At 39.3% G+C, this 19,353-nt stretch overlaps 1 protein-coding gene across 1 annotated transcript in view; it reads right to left on the reverse strand.

Moving 5' to 3' along the window:
* The window catches only part of sec22a (SEC22 homolog A, vesicle trafficking protein), a 71,518-nt gene extending 54,054 nt beyond the window's left edge, over window positions 1–17,464 (reverse strand). The window contains exon 1 of the mRNA XM_034185847.1: window positions 17,383–17,464. The gene's annotated coding sequence lies outside the window, so the exon portion shown is untranslated. The remainder of the gene's footprint in view (window positions 1–17,382) is intronic.
* Window positions 17,465–19,353: the final 1,889 nt, after the last annotated feature.

Here is a 19,353-nt window from a genome sequence, read left to right on the forward strand (position 1 = left end):
GTTTGCATGTTCTCCCCGTGTTTGCGTGGGTTCCCTCCAGGTGCTCGGGCTTCCTCCCACATCCAAAGACATGCAGGTTAGGTGAATTGGAAACTTTAAATTGTCCGTAGGGGTGGGTGTGTGTGTGGGTAGGTGCGTCCTGTCCAGGATGTACCCTGCCTCACGCCCTATGACTGCTGGGAAATGCTCCAGCCCCCCTGTGACCCTTAATTGGACTATAGAAAACAGATGGATATTAACATTTTTATCATTATTGTTATTATTATTCTAAGAGCCATGATTTAAGAGAAACAGTGTCCGAGGGCCATTATCATGATGATTATTTATATCAAACACTATAACCCCATGAATGCATGCTGTGGGGAGTGGAATTCAGGGATCCAATATTCTATCTGAAACACAAGAATATTTCAGATAAAATATCTGGTCCATAAATTCTCTGAAATAGCAGATTACACAACTATCTGGGTTCTCGCCAGCATTATAACAGTGTAACGGCCCATTACGCTGCTGCCTAAAAAAATTACACTGCAGTTGGGCCGTTACGCTGTTTCCAAGGACGTGTAATGGGAAAATGATCATTCTGATCATCAGAAATGATTATTACTGATTGAGAACCCACAGCGGGTCCAAAAAAAAAAAAAAAAAATCTACATATAGAAATGGTCCTTTTTTCCCCCATCAACCTCAGTAAAGCCCATTTAAAGATGTCAATCGTGACTCACTTTTCTGCTACAGGACTATCGTCTGTTATTGCGGGCAAGAAAAGAAAATCATCCACCGTTTCACACCTCAGTTTTTTTCCGTTTCTGATGACATTCATTTTCTGTGGGATAGCGCACAAAGGTTCTCTGGCATGGATCATTGCGCGTATGGGAGAAGTTCTTGGGGAAAGTTCTCGTACAGCCACTAAAATTCTCCTGCAGTGTGCCCCACACTGAGCGCTGGGGGGAAGTTCTCTTACAGCCGCTACAGTTATCCTTTATCCTTGCAGTTAGCCGCGTGCAGAGTGCTGCAGGATCGGGAGAGCGGGGCCAGCTTCCCCTGCTAGATTTTAAATTTATAATGCTCTGAAACACTATTGCCTGCATTTTGAGCACCAAATTGTGTGCAGTAAAGTTTTTTTTTAAATCTTTGTTACAGCCTTACTTTAAAGCCAAAAGAAATAAGGCACCAGGCCAAAACACAGAACAGTGTAGATGTGTGTCAGACGGACTGTGTGTTGAACTGACGCCCTTCGAATCTCCACAAGGTTGTATTTGTTTTTTATTTCTGTTTTAACACTTAAGTGCATCTATTGTGAATCTTATTAAACTAAATTTCTCCTGTTGTGAATCTTAGGAGCTGTTAGTGTTTCGCTAGTGGTTAGCTTCCATTAGCGAGGTAGCTAGGTAACCCGTTTCTTTTATTACGGTCAGTAATAGTAATTCTGATTATTGGTGACTTCAACATTCATATAAATAAACCTTCTGATCCAATTTGCAAATCATTTATGGAAATAGTGTCTGTATTAGGATTCCAGCAATGTATTCAGGATTCGACGCACATTTGTGGAAATACCCTGGATTTGTTTCATGCACGTGGTATTGCTGACACAAATATTGACATCATGCCTCTTGCATCAGTGGTCTCTGATCACTCACTTATTAGGTTTACAGTTTTGCTGCCGTGATTAGAGGAACAACAACCTTATTTATTACTGCAGTGACGGATCAACTCAACTACGACTGAACTCGAAGGTAGACCGTCTGATATCTTAGCTTCACATTTGGAAAATGCCCAGTCAGTAGACAGTCTTGTGGATAGTTGAAACTCAGCGCTCAAAACTACACTCGACATGACTGTGCCACCTATATTAAAACCATGCCACCCCAAAACACAGTCACCTTGGTTCAATGATTACTTGCATGACCTCAAGCATAAGGCTAGAGGTCTCGAACATAAATGGTGTAGTTCAAAATTAGAAGTGTTCCACCTCACGTGGCATGATGCTATCTTAGACTCGTGTTTTGACAAACACTTTTAGACGTGAGCATATTACGCCCATCCTGTACTCACTCCACTGGCTTCCAGTTCGTTTTAGAATTGATTTTAAAATTTTAATGTTTGTTTTTAAAGCTATTTACGGCCTTGCACCTCCCTACTTGTCTGAAATTTTAACTTTGCGCACCTACAGTAGGACATCAAGGGCGTCTGGCCAGCTTTACTTAGATGTTCCAAGGTCAAGATATAAACGCTGGGGTGATCATGCTTTCGGGGTAGCTGGCCCCAGACTGTGGAATGAGCTACCTCTTGAGTTACGTACTATTCCTGACCTAGCACTTTTTAAATCTAAGTTAAAGACGTATTTATTTAAACTGGCTTTTAACACTTAGTGGGGAGGTGACATGTTCTGTTATTTTTATGTTCTTTTTTTATGTGTTGTTTTAAAATTTTATTTTATATGTGTTTTATTTTTGTAAATTTGTGTTTTTAATGTTAAGCACTTTGGACACCAGTCGGTGCTGTAAAGCGCTTTATAAATAAATGTTGATTGATTGATATAAGCATGCACTACTGGCTACAAAGCGGACTTATTATTCTGATTCAAAGTTCTTGGTCGACACCGTGGCAACACTTATTCATGGACAACCACCTGTAAGTTGCTCTCCATTTACAGGATTTCTTGGATTACTTCAAGAAGAAAATAGACGACACTGCGTTAAACATATCCCAGCATGCCTTAACCCAACCGCTACACCCTACTATTGAGGTGGGTGCCATTACTGAGGTATTACCTAGATTTACAGAATTTGATAGTATCTCACTAGGCATATTGACAAAACTCGAAACGTCTACAAAACGCACAACTTGCTTATTTGATCCTACACCAACAAAACTGTTTAAGTACCTGTGGCCTACTCTTGGACCGACTGTGCTGAAAATGATTAATCTCTGGATCTGTTTCTAAATGTTTCAAATCTGCAGTGATTAAAACATTACTTAAGAAACCTAATCTTGACCCTAGTGTATTGAAAAAAATATAGGCCAATATCAAATCTAAAATTGTGGAAAAGGTGGTTTCACAGCAGCTCATGGACCACCTTACTGAGAATAATCTTTTTGAGCCACTGCAGTCTGCTTTTAGAAAATATCATTCCACAGAGACAGCATTCTGATCATCAGAAATGATCATTACTGATTGAGGATCCACAGTGGGTCCAAAAAAAAAAAAGTCTACATATAGAAATGGTCCTTTTCCCCCCCCATCAACCTCAGTAAAGCCCATTTAAAGATGTCAATCGTGACTCACTTTTCTGCTACCGGACCGTCTGTTATTGCAGGCAAGAAAAGAAAATCATCCACCGTTTCACACCTCAGTTTTTTTTCCGTTTCTGATGACATTCATTTTCTGTGGGATAGCGCACAAAGGTTCTCTGGCATGGATCATTGCGCGTATGGGAAAAGTTCTTGGGGGAAAGTCTCGTACAGCCACTAAAATTCTCCTGCAGTGTGCCCCACACTGAGTGCTGGTGGGAAGTTCTCTTACAGCCGCTACAGTTATCCTTGCAGCTAGCCGCGTGCAGAGTGCTGCAGGATCGGGAGAGCGGGGCCAGCTTCCCCTGCTAGATTTTAAATTTGTAACGCTCTGAAACACTATTGCCTGCATTTTGAGCGCCAAATTGTGTGCAGTAAAGTTTTTTTTAATCTTTGTTACAGCCTTACTTTAAAGCCCAAAGAAATAAGGCATCAGGCCAAAACACAGAACAGTGTAGATGTGTGCCAGGGACATCAGAACTGCTAATTTTTACACAGCAGTTTATTCAAGAAAATCCTTGTGTGTTTTTTTACATTAAATAAATTGCAATTAAAATAGTTTTAAGTAAAAATAAAGAAGATTCTTTAGAAATTTTTGATGTTTGTCTGTAAATTAAAACCATGATGATTGATTCCTTCATTTAATGTTAAAATAATCCCTCAAACCCCTGGCTTTTTAAGGTGATTTTTCCATCCCATTACAGTGAGAAAACAATCCTGCTGAGAACCCTGACTATCTAGCAGAAGAGTTTTAGATCTGCAGAAACTACATTTAAAAGTAGTGGACTGATATTTTATATACAACTTCTAAAGTACTGTGCAAATGCAGCAATATCAGATGAACTATTTGGAATGAACACTGAAAAAAGTCAAAGACATATTTTCATTCAGTCACATTTTACAAGGAGAAAATTTCTGTTAATATTATATCCAAGATTTTATGATTGAAATTATTAATCCGACCCCAATTCCAATGAAGTTGGGACATTGTGTAAAATGTAAATAAAAACAGAATACAATGATTTGCAAATCCGCTTCAACCTATATTCAATTGAATACACCACAAACACAAGATATTTAATGTTCAAACTGATAAACTTTATTGTTTGTGTGCAAATATTTGCTCATTTTGAAATGGATGCAACACGTTTCAAAAAAGCTGGGACAGTGGTATGTTTATCACTGTGTTACACCACCTTTCCTTCTAACAACACTCAATAAGCGTTTGGGAGCTGAGGACACTAATTGTTGAAGCTTTGTAGGTGGAATTCTTTCCCATTCTCGCTTGATGTATGACTTCATGTCGTATTTTGCGCTTCATAATGTGCCACACATTTTCAATGGGTGACAGGTCTGGACTGTAGGCAGGCCAGTCTAGTACTCGCATTCTTTTACTACGAAGCCACGCTGTTGTAACATGTGCAGAATGTGGGTTGGCATCGTCTTGCTGAAATAAGCAAGGAACGTCCCTGAAAAAGATGTTGCTTGCATGTGTTACTCCAAAATCTGGATGTACCTTTCAGCACTAATGGTTCAATCACAGATGTGTAAGCTGCCCATGCCATGGGCACTAACACACCCCCATACCATCACAGATGCTGGATTCTGAACTTTGCACTGGTAACAATCTGGATGGTCTTTTTCCTCTTTTGTCCGGAGGACACGACGTCAATGATTTCCAAAAACAACTTGAAATGTGGACTCATCAGACCACAGCACACTTTTCCACTTTGTGTCTGTCCAATTCAAATGAGCTCAGACCCAGAGAAGGCGGCAGCGTTTCTGGATGTTGTTGATGTATAGCTTTTGCTTTGCATGGTAGAGTTTTAACTTGCACTTGTAGATGTAGCGACGAAATGTGTTAACTGACAATGGTTTACTGAAGTGTTCCTGAGCCCACGTGGTAAGATCCTTTACACAATGATGTCGGTTTTAATGCAGTGCTGCCTGAGGCATTGAAGGTCACGAGCATTCAATGTTGGTTTTCAGCCTTGCCGCTTATGTGTAGAAAGTTCTTCAGATTCTCTGAATCTTCTGATTATATTATGGAGTGTAGATGATGGAATCCCTAAATTCCTTGCATTGTTCTTAAACTGTTGGACAAAACAAAAAAAGTCTATCAGTCTGAACATTAAATAGCTTGTCTTTGTGGTGTATTCAACTGAATTTAGGTTGAAGAGGATTTGCAAATCATTATTTTCTGTTTTTATTTACATTTCACACAATAGCAGGGGTGGTGGCCAAGTGGTTAATGCACTTGGTTTTCAGTTCAGAAGGCTCCGGGTTCAAATCCCACCCCTGCCACATTTCTCCATGTAACGTGGAGTTGCGTCAGGAAAGGCATCCGCCGTAAAACCTGTGCCAATTCAACATGCAGATCCACCTTGATTTGCTGTGGCGACCCCAAGTGCAAACAAGGGAGCAGCCGAAGGGACTTACTTATTTACATTTCACACAATGTCCCAACTTCACTGGAATTGGGGTTGTAGATGTGCATATTTGTTTCCATAAGTCACTGACATTTCAGTCAGCTGCACTGCTTCTGTCCACACAATCTAGTCTCAAACTCTGTGCATGACCAGCCCCCTCAGTGCAGGAGGTGTCGAGAGTCCCCTCAGCCTGCTGTGTCTGACTCGAACAGGGAAACAGAGAACGAGCCATCTGAAGCAAGCAACTGCATTATTCCACCCAGAAGCTTCTGAAGTATTAATGGAATGGGTTAATTTAGTTTTCTTCCGAAAGACAAAAGCTTTCTGATTTGCACTTGTGTTGAAATTATTGTCCCTGGATGAGATAAATGCAACCATTCAAGTTTAAGCATACAAAACTATCAACTTTTGTGACAAAAGTTGACTTATTTTTATGAACTGGTGTAAAATTTCACTGATGAGATGGCTGCCGAATAGAGATACTGCCGACACTGATTTCAAATCTGTACAGAGTGAGGTTTTATGAGATGCCAACATTTGCACAAAAAGCAAGCAAACTTAAAATGGACAAAATACTGAAGATGGTCTGGCTCGAGATGTCACACCATATAAAAAATAAATTTGAAAAAACACGTAACGCTCTGCACAGTAAATTCATCCAATGCAAATGACGAGAACAGGGTTCTCCCCAGACAATGGAACAATGGCGCCATGCGGTGATACTGCCATCTAACACGGCTATAGTGCAGTGTCATCTCATGATGTTTTAGTGGGAGACTTGGTGGGAATCTAACAGCGTGGGAAATTTCATATAAACAACTTCAGCTTTTTATTTTATCCTGTTAACATCCAGATGACACAAACCAATACAAAATGCAAGTGTTACACAAAGCCAGATGATCAGAGGATTGATCTCTGCATTTTTTATTTCGTCTTGGTGGGAACCACAGCCCACGCGGGGCGCAGTGATCGCCGCACCGTCTGGGGAGGAGGCAGGTGCACAGATGACTCGATCAATGCTGTCTGTCTCAGAGGCTAAGCACGATGCTGCAGCCTCTATGACAGTGAACACGGAGGCTTTTATGAAGAAAACGGCAGAACGGAATTCAAAATTATTCAAGTACCAACACACACTGAGATTCTGGGGCTGGATAGCGGCGTGCATTATTTCCATTCTTCCATGCTTTAAAGGACATGTCGCACTGAAATCATAACATTTCCAAGTGTTTCAGACAGCGCTTGTTAGAGGAAAGCGTCTCAGCGTGCACTTGAATAGAATGCTGGTAACGTTAAAAACGGAACCACTGATTAATTACAAAGTTTAGATAAGTGTGATGACTCTTTTTTTTAAGTGATAACTGTTCTTTTTGATGCAGTCATGGTAAAAGCAGCCGCTTTCCACTGTGCAAAAACTGCACGTGCACATTGCGCGAGTGCAGTGCATGCTGCTCCGTTACAGAACAGTCTCAGATCAAGACAGACACTCAAAGTAAAATAAAAATAAACCCTACCAGCTCCACTGAGAAGAACAAGAAAAAAAACCTGAACAGTCATCCACTTGTGATTTTCAAAGTCCGCTCCACCAAAAAAACAGCGTCATGGCAACATACCGCATGCACGCTCACAGCGGGACTAAAACAGTGTCCACCTTCACAAACAGCAGTGTCACCACATGTTAGAATCCAAAATCCGCCAGACTCTGAAAAATTACAAGTTTTGGGGTGATGTGTGTTGCCTCCTGTCTCTCTGTACAGCCTCTGTAAATCTGAACCTTCGCTTTCGAATGAAAGCAGCGTTCGTTTCACTGTCAGCCAGCCATCGGGATGTTTCTGTTTTTCCTAAAATGTACATCACACACTGACAAATGCCGACAAATGCAGAGTAAAATGCAGAGTAATAAGACGTTTTCCAGAAGTGCACCTGCTGACTTGGGGAGGAAAGCTGGACCTTTTGTTTTTCTTTTTCTTTTTTCTGACAATACAGAGGGGTGTCAAAATCTGAATCACAAGTACAAGGTGAGATTTTCACACTTTGAAGTGAATGCCCCCAGCCTGGTGACATTGTGACTTGGGAATTCAAACTTTTCAAATTGAAAAAAATGTGTAAACAAACAACAACAAAAAAAGAAATTCTAGAATCTCCCACATTTTAAACTGTCTTTCTGTACTTTCCCCCTGTCTGCATATTGTTGTGTGGGCCGCTTCCCCAACACATATGGCCAGATTTAATCATGGGCACTGACCAGGCAGCAGTCTGTGAGACTTTAACCGAATCCTTAGGGAAGCCACAAGTCATTTTTCTTTGCTTTACGCAGGAACGTCCTGATTCGAGGTTGTAGTATCAGTTTGCACGTCCCAATTATGAAGACAGATTTGTGTCATTATAGTGAAAGTTAAATAGTTATAGTTATATAGTATAGTTATAGTTAAATAACTAATAAATAATTAGTTGCAGATTTCTGGAAACTACTGGCCTTTTACTTATGTGTGATTACTATTATGTCCTTTTGTTTACAGGTTTTTCTGTTTCTGTCTCAGTGATAAGACTTTTGCCCTCACTGTTTTTTGATTATCAGTTCCCAAAATTTTGCTGCCAAACATTTTATTTGCATTTCTGACACAAATCTTTCACATGGGTGGGTTTTTCCTCACGGATGCATCCCCACTGGTTATGCACAGGCCACCAAGCTGTCAATCAAAAACTCAGAACTTGAATTACTAACTAAATATCCATAAACCAAATACATTATACATAACTTCTTATTATTTTACATATTTTCTGGAGTACAGGACGTTAAATAACGTGCGACATGTCCTTCAAACAGCAACTTACTGAAGAAAGAAGAAGAAGAGAAACTCACCTTGATCCCGTCTGATGCTACCTGATGCCTGCTTTTCTGTCAGTGTTCCTGGCACCCAGTTCACCAGCTTTGTCACTTTCTATTGTCTTTCTGCAGATTTTGACTCATTTTGTTTGGCTTGGTGCAATTACAAAGCAAGGTTTTGTTTTTTTAGTTTGACCACTTAACAGCAATTCACGTACGGAGCCCGCCTAGGGACATGGTGGTTAATTTTTGTTGGCCCAGATTACTGCATTCACTCGCAATACCTTTTGCGTTCCCTCGCAATAACCTAACATCATATTAAAGCGCATGCCTATCAGAGCACACAGTGAGTGGAATCGGGTGGGGGGGGACTGAACACATATGCGCACACACACACAGTAGACAGCAACAGGATTCACGAGGAGACGGGAAATAAAGAAAACATGAATGTTCATAAGGCACCGCAACGTGTTGCTACTTACTATCACTGCTGTATAAATAAACTATATTTCATACGGAGTCTTACAGCTGTGCAAGTTGTAGCAATTTACTCCCTCATCTCATGGGATCCCATTCTCTCATGAATCCTGTTGCTGTGTGTGTGTGTGTGTGCGCGCATATTCATTCAGTCTCCCCCCCACCTGAGTCCATTCACTGTGTGCTCTGATCGGCATGATATTAGGTTATTGCAAGGGAATGCAAAAACTATTGCGAGGGAACGCAATAATCTGGGACAAAAAAAATTAACCACCATGTCCCTAGGCGGGCTCCGTATTCGCACCCATTTACAATAACACTGTGTAAACATGATTGTCATAAATTGTTTTTACGACATCTAACATGCTCTTTCAAAACAGACTAATTTATAGCTCATGAAAAACACTATGGCAGAAATTTTAAAATGTGCAAAACTTCAAAAATGCACAGTTCTTACATGCCTGTCTTATGTACGAGGTCTGTCCATAAAGTATAGGTCCTTTTAATTTTTTTCAAAAACTATATGGATTTCATTCATATGTTTTAACGTCAGACATGCTTGAACCCTCTTGCGCATGCGTGAGTTTTTCCACGCCTGTCGGTGACGTCATTCGCCTGTGAGCACTCCTTGTGGGAGGAGTCGTCCAGCCCCTCGTCGGAATTCCTTTGTCTGAGAAGTTGCTGAGACTGGCGCTTTGTTTGATCAAAATTTTTTCTAAACCTGTGAGACACATCGAAGTGGACACGGTTCGAAAAATTAAGCTGGTTTTCAGTGAAAATTTTAACGTCTGATGAGAGATTTTGAGGTGATACTGTCGCTTTAAGGACTTCCCACGGTGCGAGACGTCGCGCAGCGCTCTCAGGCGCCATCATCAGCCTGTTTCAAGCTGAAAACCTCCACATTTCAGGCTCTATTGATCCAGGACGTCGTGAGAGAACAGAGAAGTTTCAGAAGAAGTCGGTTTCAGCATTTTATCCGGATATTCCACTGTTAAAGGAGATTTTTTTAATGAAAGATGTGCGGGCGGATTGCAGCGTCGGCTCGCAGCCGCCGCGACGCTCCGCCACAGGAAAAACACCTCTGTTGGAAGCCTTAAGGACAAGTTGGAACATGTCCAGCTGTTAAACAATTTCTCATATACTCACTCCACTGAAAGCCATAAAAAGCCGCCTGGATTTTACAAATGGTTATCAACACGGAGGTGTTTTTCCTGTGCCGCCGCACCATGCCGGCTGCGTCCCGACGCGCGGACCTGTCCGCACGTCTTTCATTAAAAAAAATCTCCTTTAACAGTGGAATATAGCCAGCATTGATTTTATTAATATCCTGGTGTAAATAAGGTATGACCACATGTGTAGAACTCAAAAAGAATGATAGGTTGAGTTTTCATTAAAAAAAACAACTGCAATGTGGTAAAATGTATTCATAAATATGAAAGAACAGGCTCTTAATAATTATTAACTATGGCATACTGTATTTTTTTTCTCAAGATTTGTTTTTGCATAAGTTTGAAAAAACAAAAGATCACAAGTTTAGGATAAATTACTTATGATGAATTTAATTTTCGAAGTGGCACTAATGAGAACACTCATACTGAACATAATTTCGCTTGCATAGACTGATTTTGGAGATCAAGCAATAATTGCAGGTGGGCTTTCTGAGGTCCCAGATAGCTTTTCTGAATTCCTTTTCTAACTTTCAGAATTTAGTAAATTAGTATATGGTCCACTGATACTTATGTGTAGACACTAGTCCCTAGAGGCAACTATTTTTGGTTTCAAATCTGGGCAAATGCAGTCCCAGAAAATTACGAATGTGACAAACAAGAAACAGGTGTTGTAAACAAGTCAATGCTGCTAAAAATACAAACTTGCAGAAACAAAGATACTATTCTGACATGGTTTAGCACATAAGACTGACATGGTTTGCACGTAAGACTGGCATAACATGTTTCAAGTACACACATATATGTCAGAAGGTGGGGGGGACATACCATATTCTGTCCCCCCGGTTGAAAAGGTGGGGGGGGCATGTCCCCCCTATCCCCCACCAAAATGCACCCATGGCTGCTTCTTGTCCTTACAATACTGTTGTAAAGGGCACTGTTGTCGCTGTTTATTCCTGAGTAATATATGTATGTATGTCTGAAATTCGGTTTGTTTATGAAGTTCCACACAGGTTGAAGGTAGCATGCATGCACCCTCTTATAGAGGGTTTTCATGTGAAGTATCAGTCACGTCATTTTGTGTCCCGCGGCCATTCTGGATTACACTCGCGGTGGCCGTTGTGATACGCTACGTGCATTTGGCGAACAATTGCAGAAGCTTCAATGTCGGCGTGAAGAAGCCTGTTACACCCCAATATGTAACAACACCTCATTATGTAACAGGCTGACAAAACGTAATAAATTTTCACACCATTATGTAACAATTTACGCATTTTGTAACAATTGCTGCATTTTGTAATAAGCCGCTTGAATGCAATATGTAATATATTTCTCCACATTTTGTAATAAAATTATTACACATTGTGGAGGCTATTACAAAATGAGGTAGCTGATTTTTTATGGGTTTGCAAATGTAATAACATGGTGCATTATGTAATAACCAACAAAAATGGGTATCTTTTTCAGCACTGTGATCTATCAGGCACATAAAGCACAACATATATCATCAGTAATGACAATCGCATTGTATATCATACAGCCCAGCCTAGATTAGTGCACATGCAGGTTTTGATTCATGCCATCTAAGCCTCACTTACTGTTTTAGGTTTGCTTTGAGAAACCTAAAGGCCTATGCATACACTATCTGTCAATAGAAGCCAGTGTGATAGAAGAACAGTCCAGACAGGGCATTATCTGAGGGCACTGAGTAAAGAAATGATGTGGGGGCAGTGTGTAGCACAGACTCAAGACTGGCACTATTTCATTGGTAGTCCTTTAGCTACATGTTGGAGAGATTTATCTACAGGAACAAAACAGACAGAGAAGGATAAAACAAATTGAATTGATCAGAAGTAATGGTGAGAGGAGTCATAGGTAAGGGTCATTAGAAACATGTGGAAAGCTGTGATTTAAAATATTTTGGTGGCTGTTTAAAGTGCTCAAGTTTGGTGTGTTATTCTGACACAGATATAAAATAGCCTAACTGAAATAGGCACATGAACACATATATAAATATAAAAACAAGGAGAGCAATTTTTTCTTTTTTTAATTTACTAAGATCCCAATTACTGTTTTTCCAATAGAACAAAAACAAAAGAAAAAGGCACAAGCTTACTTACAACTCCCATTATGAATATGAAAGAACAAACAAAAAATAAAACTATTTCTCAAGAACCATGAACAAACCTTTACAACCGAACATCAGTTAAAAAAAAAAAAAAAAAAAAAAAAAAAAAATCACACACAATACGAACCACGATTTTTTTAACTGAAAATCATGTGTGGAGCCACCAAGGGCATCATCTTGAGATTCAGTTGGTTGGGTATACTCTTGTTGTCCATCAGCAAATGGTGTGAGCTCTTCATGGTCATGGTCAGATTCATTTTCATGTCTTTGAATTAGTTTTTCCCTCTCAGCTTCCAATATGTTTTCAATAAATGGAGAGACTGATCCTTCCAGACTTAAATAGTGCTCCCCATGTCCTTCAGCAATGTGTCCAAGGACTAACAAAGGATTGCCATCACGGTATGTATTGAATGGAGAAATAATTGTAGATGCATCAGCACCCAATGACAACACAATAAATTGAACATTGAAAATCTCAGAGGCCATTTGTAGCGTGATATGGTCCCAGTATGTCCCACATTGTGACATTCTCTTCAAATACTCATCCCAGTCATTTTGATTAACAAAGTGTGACAGGTGTATTCCATTCACATATGGATTAGACCTTAAATCTTGAACAATTTCCTCTCTTAAAGTTTCGGGAGATCTGAAAATTCCGTACATGGCTAGCTGATCAGATATTGCGGCAAAATGGCAAATTCCTTCTGGTGCAGGGTCAAATCGCACATTCAGATGCAAAGAAATGAAATCCTCAAGTCTGTCTCTATGTGTGTATTCTATCAAAAGTGGATGTAAAGGTTTTGAAGTCTTTAAAGACTTGGAATTGAATCTTTCTTGCAGGCGTGTTGTACTTGTGACATCTGATACAAAGAACCATTTTTCTTACATTTCGGGATCTCCAAGAATCTGAAACACCACTTTGTATTTGGCAAGCTTTACATTTCGTTTCACAATTCTACCAGTCAAGACCCGATACCTTCTTGAACCTTTGTCTTTCACTCTGACCAAAACAGCTTCATTAACATTATAAACAGATGGTGGGTTTTGCGTTGATTTCTGATCATCCGCTTGTTACAGTGCTCAGTGGCCTTCTGTGCCTGTCTTCTCAATCTGTTCTGTTTAGAACGAAACTGATGGCGCTGTTTTAGAGAGGGTTCAGGGAGTGGATTATTTAAATATTCCTTTCTGATAGAAGAGGGAGACCCTGATAAGGGATGCATTATTCTATTGCTTTTTCTCCCATAATAAATTTCAAATGGAGTCATCCAGCCTAACACTTCCTTGGGATCTTCATTTAGCACTCTGGAATATGAAGGCAGATGTTTTACCCAATTAACCCCTCTTCTCTGAAATCTTATCATGTCATACAAGATCTTTTTCCATATAACTCTGTGGCTCCTCTCTACCTTTCCTTGACTTTCTGGGTGGTATGGTGAACTCTGAATTATTCTGACTTGCATGGAGTCCATCAGCCTTTTCACTGTTCCTTGAAATTCAGTCCCTCTGTCGTGCTGTGAAACTGTAGGGGGCCATGTTCAGAATAAATATCCTCCAGATGGTTAGCAATTTCCACACTACTTTTACTCTTCAATAGTCTCAGCCATATATATCAACTGAAAACATCGACTACAGTAAGTATCGATGTGTAGAATGGCCTTGAATAATCTTCCATTTCCCCATATCAAGAAGGTCATTCTGATGTTGGTGGTGTACTTCTCTGGTCCTAATCTGCCTTGGGATGGGTTTGTTTCCAAATCTAGCCTGGTTTAGTTGGTAGCATTCAGACCTATCCAAAGTGTTCTGAACCTTCCTCACACTTATGCCAGAATATTGCTCATTCAGTCGTTTGTTCAGTTTTTTTTGCCCCAGATCCTCTGGTGTCATCCATACATTTTCAAACCACTCCGTGAATTTCAGATTTTAAAATGACTGGCTTCCCGGCACACAATAAGGTTTGTCCATCTTCACTTAGAGAGTAGACATTTCTATTCCTCCACAGCCTCACTAAGGTATTTTGTTGAATTCTTGTCCGTTCAGCAACAGGGACATTGAACTCTCCTCTCAGTTTGCTGACTATAATGCTGTACACGTCTTCACTCATTGACTGCAGTTGTCCATACCCCATGCATGACACCCAAAGGGTACATGTCAGAATAGTGGCTAATACCAGATCTGTTGGAAAAGTAGTCATAGATAGGATTAATTACATTCTGCTAGCTGCAAGACAATACTTTACATTTTTTATTATGTTCATACATGGTAACCTATTATTAGATATTTCTAACAAGGCAATGTATGTTTTCATTTATTATTTCTTTTACATTTGTTTTTCTTTTAGTCAGAGTAAAGTCAGATTTGAGGTAGCGTTAGTGATGTTTGATGATAGTAATACTGAAAACACAAGTGAACTTGGCAAGAGACTAGAGTGAATTACGCGTGTGTGCTATATAGAGGGCTTGGGCAAGTCTAGCAGTTACGTGGCATCTTGTCACAAGCTCAAAATGCTACCCCCATGCAAAATTAACACGTGGTTCATTTGTTACTGCGTTACAGTAGTCCAACCACTTGCATTTTCGACATGGAATTTTATTATTATTATTATTTTCTGATTTTTTTCCCCTCATCCTGGAGCCAACTCGCGCCGCCCCCGGGAGAGGGTCCGCAATGGTTGAGAACTAGCTTACTGCTTTAAAATGTGTAGCTTAAAGCTGCTAATTATTTTACACATAAATTGGAAATCTATAAAACATCTTTAATTATTACTGTGACTAAATTCATGTGTGAAAAATGAAATAAAATTGGAAAAAAAAAACCACCCCACTATTTATCAGTCAAAGTTTATTCAAGTCCACCAAGCTTTAGGTTAGCTGCTGTCAGCTAACCAACACATTGTAGCCTAACCAGCATGAAGGTTGCAGCTATCATTGCAAAGTTAACATGCAACCTAGCTTTACTTTTCATATTCATTACCTCTAAATAGGACAAATCTGAATTCTTCTTTAAAAAACAATACATATTAAATTTAAATATAATTCCATACCTTTCAACATGTTGCCTGTTTGTGCAGGTGCTGTGATGGCAACATGTGCGGTGATGTCATGACAAGTGCAGTGATGTCATGACCAAAGAGCTCTTTGTCATGACCTCAACTGTCAAAATAAACCTATACTAGTAGAGAAGAAATATTCTAGAATATTCTAGTTTTATAAAAGTCAGCACCTCCCAGCAGTTAACACATTACTGCATAAATGTTTTTATGATTTTGCCAAATTTTAATTGAGAAATCATTATTCCAGTGAAATATTAATTTATAATTAATTCTATTTTATGAATATTTTTATGTAGGATAGGCTATCAAAGCGGCGGAAATGTGCTGTATGCTTGTGGAGGAGATGGGACAGTGTCTAGTAAAGGAGTGTTATACTACTGATGACAGATGATGGGGGCAATGTAGGCTACTGTGACTATGGGATGATTTACTAATGGAACAGTAGTGAGAATGGTGAAAAAAGGGGTAGTGTGTTGTGTAAGGGGTGGATATACTATTGACAACAGTAGTGGTGGTGTGTGTGTGGGGGGGGGGGGGGCGCAATGTGCTGTGGTTTATCAGTGAGGCTTAGATGTCCTCATGAATCTGAACCAGTTAAGGCTTTACTAAGGTTTTACTTTCAGCGTCTCTGCCCTGGGCCTGTATGTGCACTAATGCAGGCTATACAATGCTGTTGTCATTACTGATGATATATGTTGTGCTTTATGTGCCTGCTAGATCACAGTGCTGAAAAAGATACCCATTTTTGTTGGTTATTACATAATGCACCATGTTATTACATTTGCAAACCCCTAAAAAATCAGCTACCTCATTTTATAATAGCCTCCGCAATGTGTAAGAATTTTATTACAAAATGCAGCAATTGTTACAAAATGCATAAATTATTACATAATGGCGTGAAAATTTATTACATTTTGTCAGCCTGTTACATAATGAGGTGTTACATAATGGGGTGTAACAAAGCCTCACGGCACCGTGGCGCTGAGAGAGATCCGCCGCTAACAAAAATCCACTGCTCCCAGAATTTTATTTTATTCGGCAATAAAATTATATAAGAATACATAAAAATACTGCCAGGGATAACACAAGAACGCTTCCAATACGGATGCTTATTTACATTGTGGTCCTCGAGCACCGAGCTGCTGATCCGCAAGCTGCCCTTCCAGCGCCTGGTGAGAGAAATCGCTCAGGACTTCAAGACCAACCTCCGCTTTCAGAGCTCCGCTGTGATGCTCTGCAGGAGGCCGGCGAGGCTGACCTGGTCGGCTGGCCAGTTCATTACATCAACACTAAACTCACTATCTGGTATAAGATACGGATCCACTGAACCAACTGCTACACATTTATCACGATAAATAGCTTTATCTCGAGGATTAAAAGCATCGTAATAACCGTACATTCTCTCCATTTTTCTATCACGTCCAGCCTCCTTGTAATCCAGAATGGAGACGGCACCTGTCCTGCAGCAAATCGGTCACGTGATTGAAAACCCTCTATAAATGTTATGAAAGGCGCACAAATTTATATTTTGATAGTATAATATGGTTTCACCACGTTGTTTTGACTGCAGCGCCTCTCTGGCGCGCAAGGAATTATGGGATACACTAAAAAGAGCGAATGCGTGGCAAAACATTCCACAATAAACTTCATTAGACACACAAGTGTTCAGGAAAGCCATCAGCCGATAGCTAGTCAGCAGCAGAAAGAGCAGCCTGCTAGTTTGGTGAACACACTTGCAAACGTTAATTACTGCTTGTAGAATGTTAGTAAGCAGGTTTTAAAGTATTTCTTTCATCCTTTCTAAAATGTTTTCTTTTAGCAGCGAGGATCACTGAGCGTCACCTCAGTTAGCAATGAGCTAATTCAGCTAGTTGCCAACTAGCCCGTTCAACATCATTCCCTTCTAGACAGCAGGTTATGTCCCCGGCCAATTTTCCAACTCATAACAATTAGCAAACGTAAACAAATACACCCATGTGATAACCTAAAGTTGGCGATGTAGATTTTAATACCTGCTGAGCGACGTTAGCATTGCGTGGAAATCTGTCATAGGGAGCCGAGTGAAGGAGGAAGCGCTTTCGCTATGAATTGTGGGTAAATCTAGATTCACGCAGGAACAGAGCAAGAAAAAAAAACCTCCGCTGCTACTTAGAGTTTGTTCTTGATGATGATAAAACAGTCATAATTATAGTTAATATAACGAAGGCAAAGCTTGACCGAGCAGCCTTTTTCTCTATCGAAAAATATTGAAGTTGTTTGATTGAAATACTGTAAAAATTGAAGCTCCAATTTGGCAATATTATTTTAATAATTTTCTTCAGGGGTGATTGAGAATATGTATAACAAATTGCAATTATAAATATAATGAGAGATATTTAATGGCAATATCATAAAACAACAGCATTTTAATTCAATGAAAGTAGATAATTATGCTATGTACAATGTAGAAATATTCATTACAGGACTTATAAATAAGCAACAAATTAGTAACAGTTCACAGTATTTCTATATGTAAAATGTTCATTAATGAACCTGCCATTATGAATAAAAAACACATTACTAACAGTTCATATTATTTCTATATCATAGAAATTTGATTATTTCTTCAAGACCTGTAATTGGTGTCACAACTATATATATATAGATAGATAGATAGATAGATAGATAGATAGATAGATAGATAGATAGATAGATAGATAGATAGATAGATAGATAGATAGATAGATAGATAGATAGATAGATAGATAGATAGATAGATAGATAGATAGATAGATAGATAGATAGATAGATAGATAGATAGATAGATAGATAGATAGATAGAATTTATGTTTAATTCACAAATTTCATCATAAATGACTAATTACCACTGAGCACTTTTTAAGATGCTGATCCATTAGTCAAATTTCTGGTGGTTTCCCGGGATATTTCAACACTAAGAAGACTTATGTAACACATGAATAGATTACGAACAGGGCTTTATATTTGACATTCAGATAAAAACATCACTAACCTGAATGTAGATTGTTTTCTGTAGTGACAGTGGCTAGATGAAATGTATCAATCCTTGGCAGATGACAGCTAATGTCATTTGAAGAAAAACTAGTGTAATTCTTTGCAAATCCTTTTGATGTCCCCTCAATCAGGTGAGAACAGGTGCGGAGGGTATACAAGTCCAGAGGGTAGTTTCATCATTATTCCTTTGCCTTTTAATTAGTATGTGAGTGGCTAATTAATCTATTAATTAATTTTTCTGAACTACTTTGTTGATTGAAGTTATACAATTACGGCGGTTTTGTGGCTCGCTCAGTGTATTCCTAAGCTGGTGCCTGGCGTGACGACCGCAAAACAAATGCAGCGAAAGCAGTAACCAGCTAACACCTTTTCTATGTGTTTCCAGGAAAAAGTTCTCCCATCATGCACCTTGTTCAGCCATATTGCTTCTTGTGTACTTCCTGTTTGCGGTCACAAATGCACCTCGGTCAGCCGTATCTCTGTGGACATTTTTAAAGCCAGACTGAAGACGCATTTATTCTCCCTCTCATTTCGTTAACATATTTGTCATTATGCTTTTTATTGTTGTTATTATGCTTTTTATTTCTTTTAATATTTAATATTTCTTTTACTCTTTTAATTGTGTTTTTAGTTGTGCTTTTTAATCTTTTAATTCATTTTAATTTGTTTTTGGGTTGTTTTGTGTGAAGAGCCTTGGGGTGACGCTGTCGTGAGTTGGCGTTCTTCAAACTGAATAAAGTTAAATTGAATTGACATATTGCTTCTTGTGTACTTCCTGTTTACAGTCACTAAAACTGAGCTGGATGGGCTACTGCCATGTGGTGTTCCTTTATTCTCTTCAGTTTCATGAAGTGTCTGAATGTTTGCTGCCCTCTGGTGTTTTCTGAGATCCCCTACACATCATTAGCTTCTGAATAAATTCACCTGTTTGGGTCTGTACCTGCAGCAATTAAGGCTGGCTATTCACCTTA

The sequence above is a fragment of the Thalassophryne amazonica genome, chromosome 14 (assembly GCF_902500255.1).
Source record: "Thalassophryne amazonica chromosome 14, fThaAma1.1, whole genome shotgun sequence".
Classification (NCBI taxonomy): Eukaryota; Metazoa; Chordata; class Actinopteri; order Batrachoidiformes; family Batrachoididae; genus Thalassophryne; species Thalassophryne amazonica.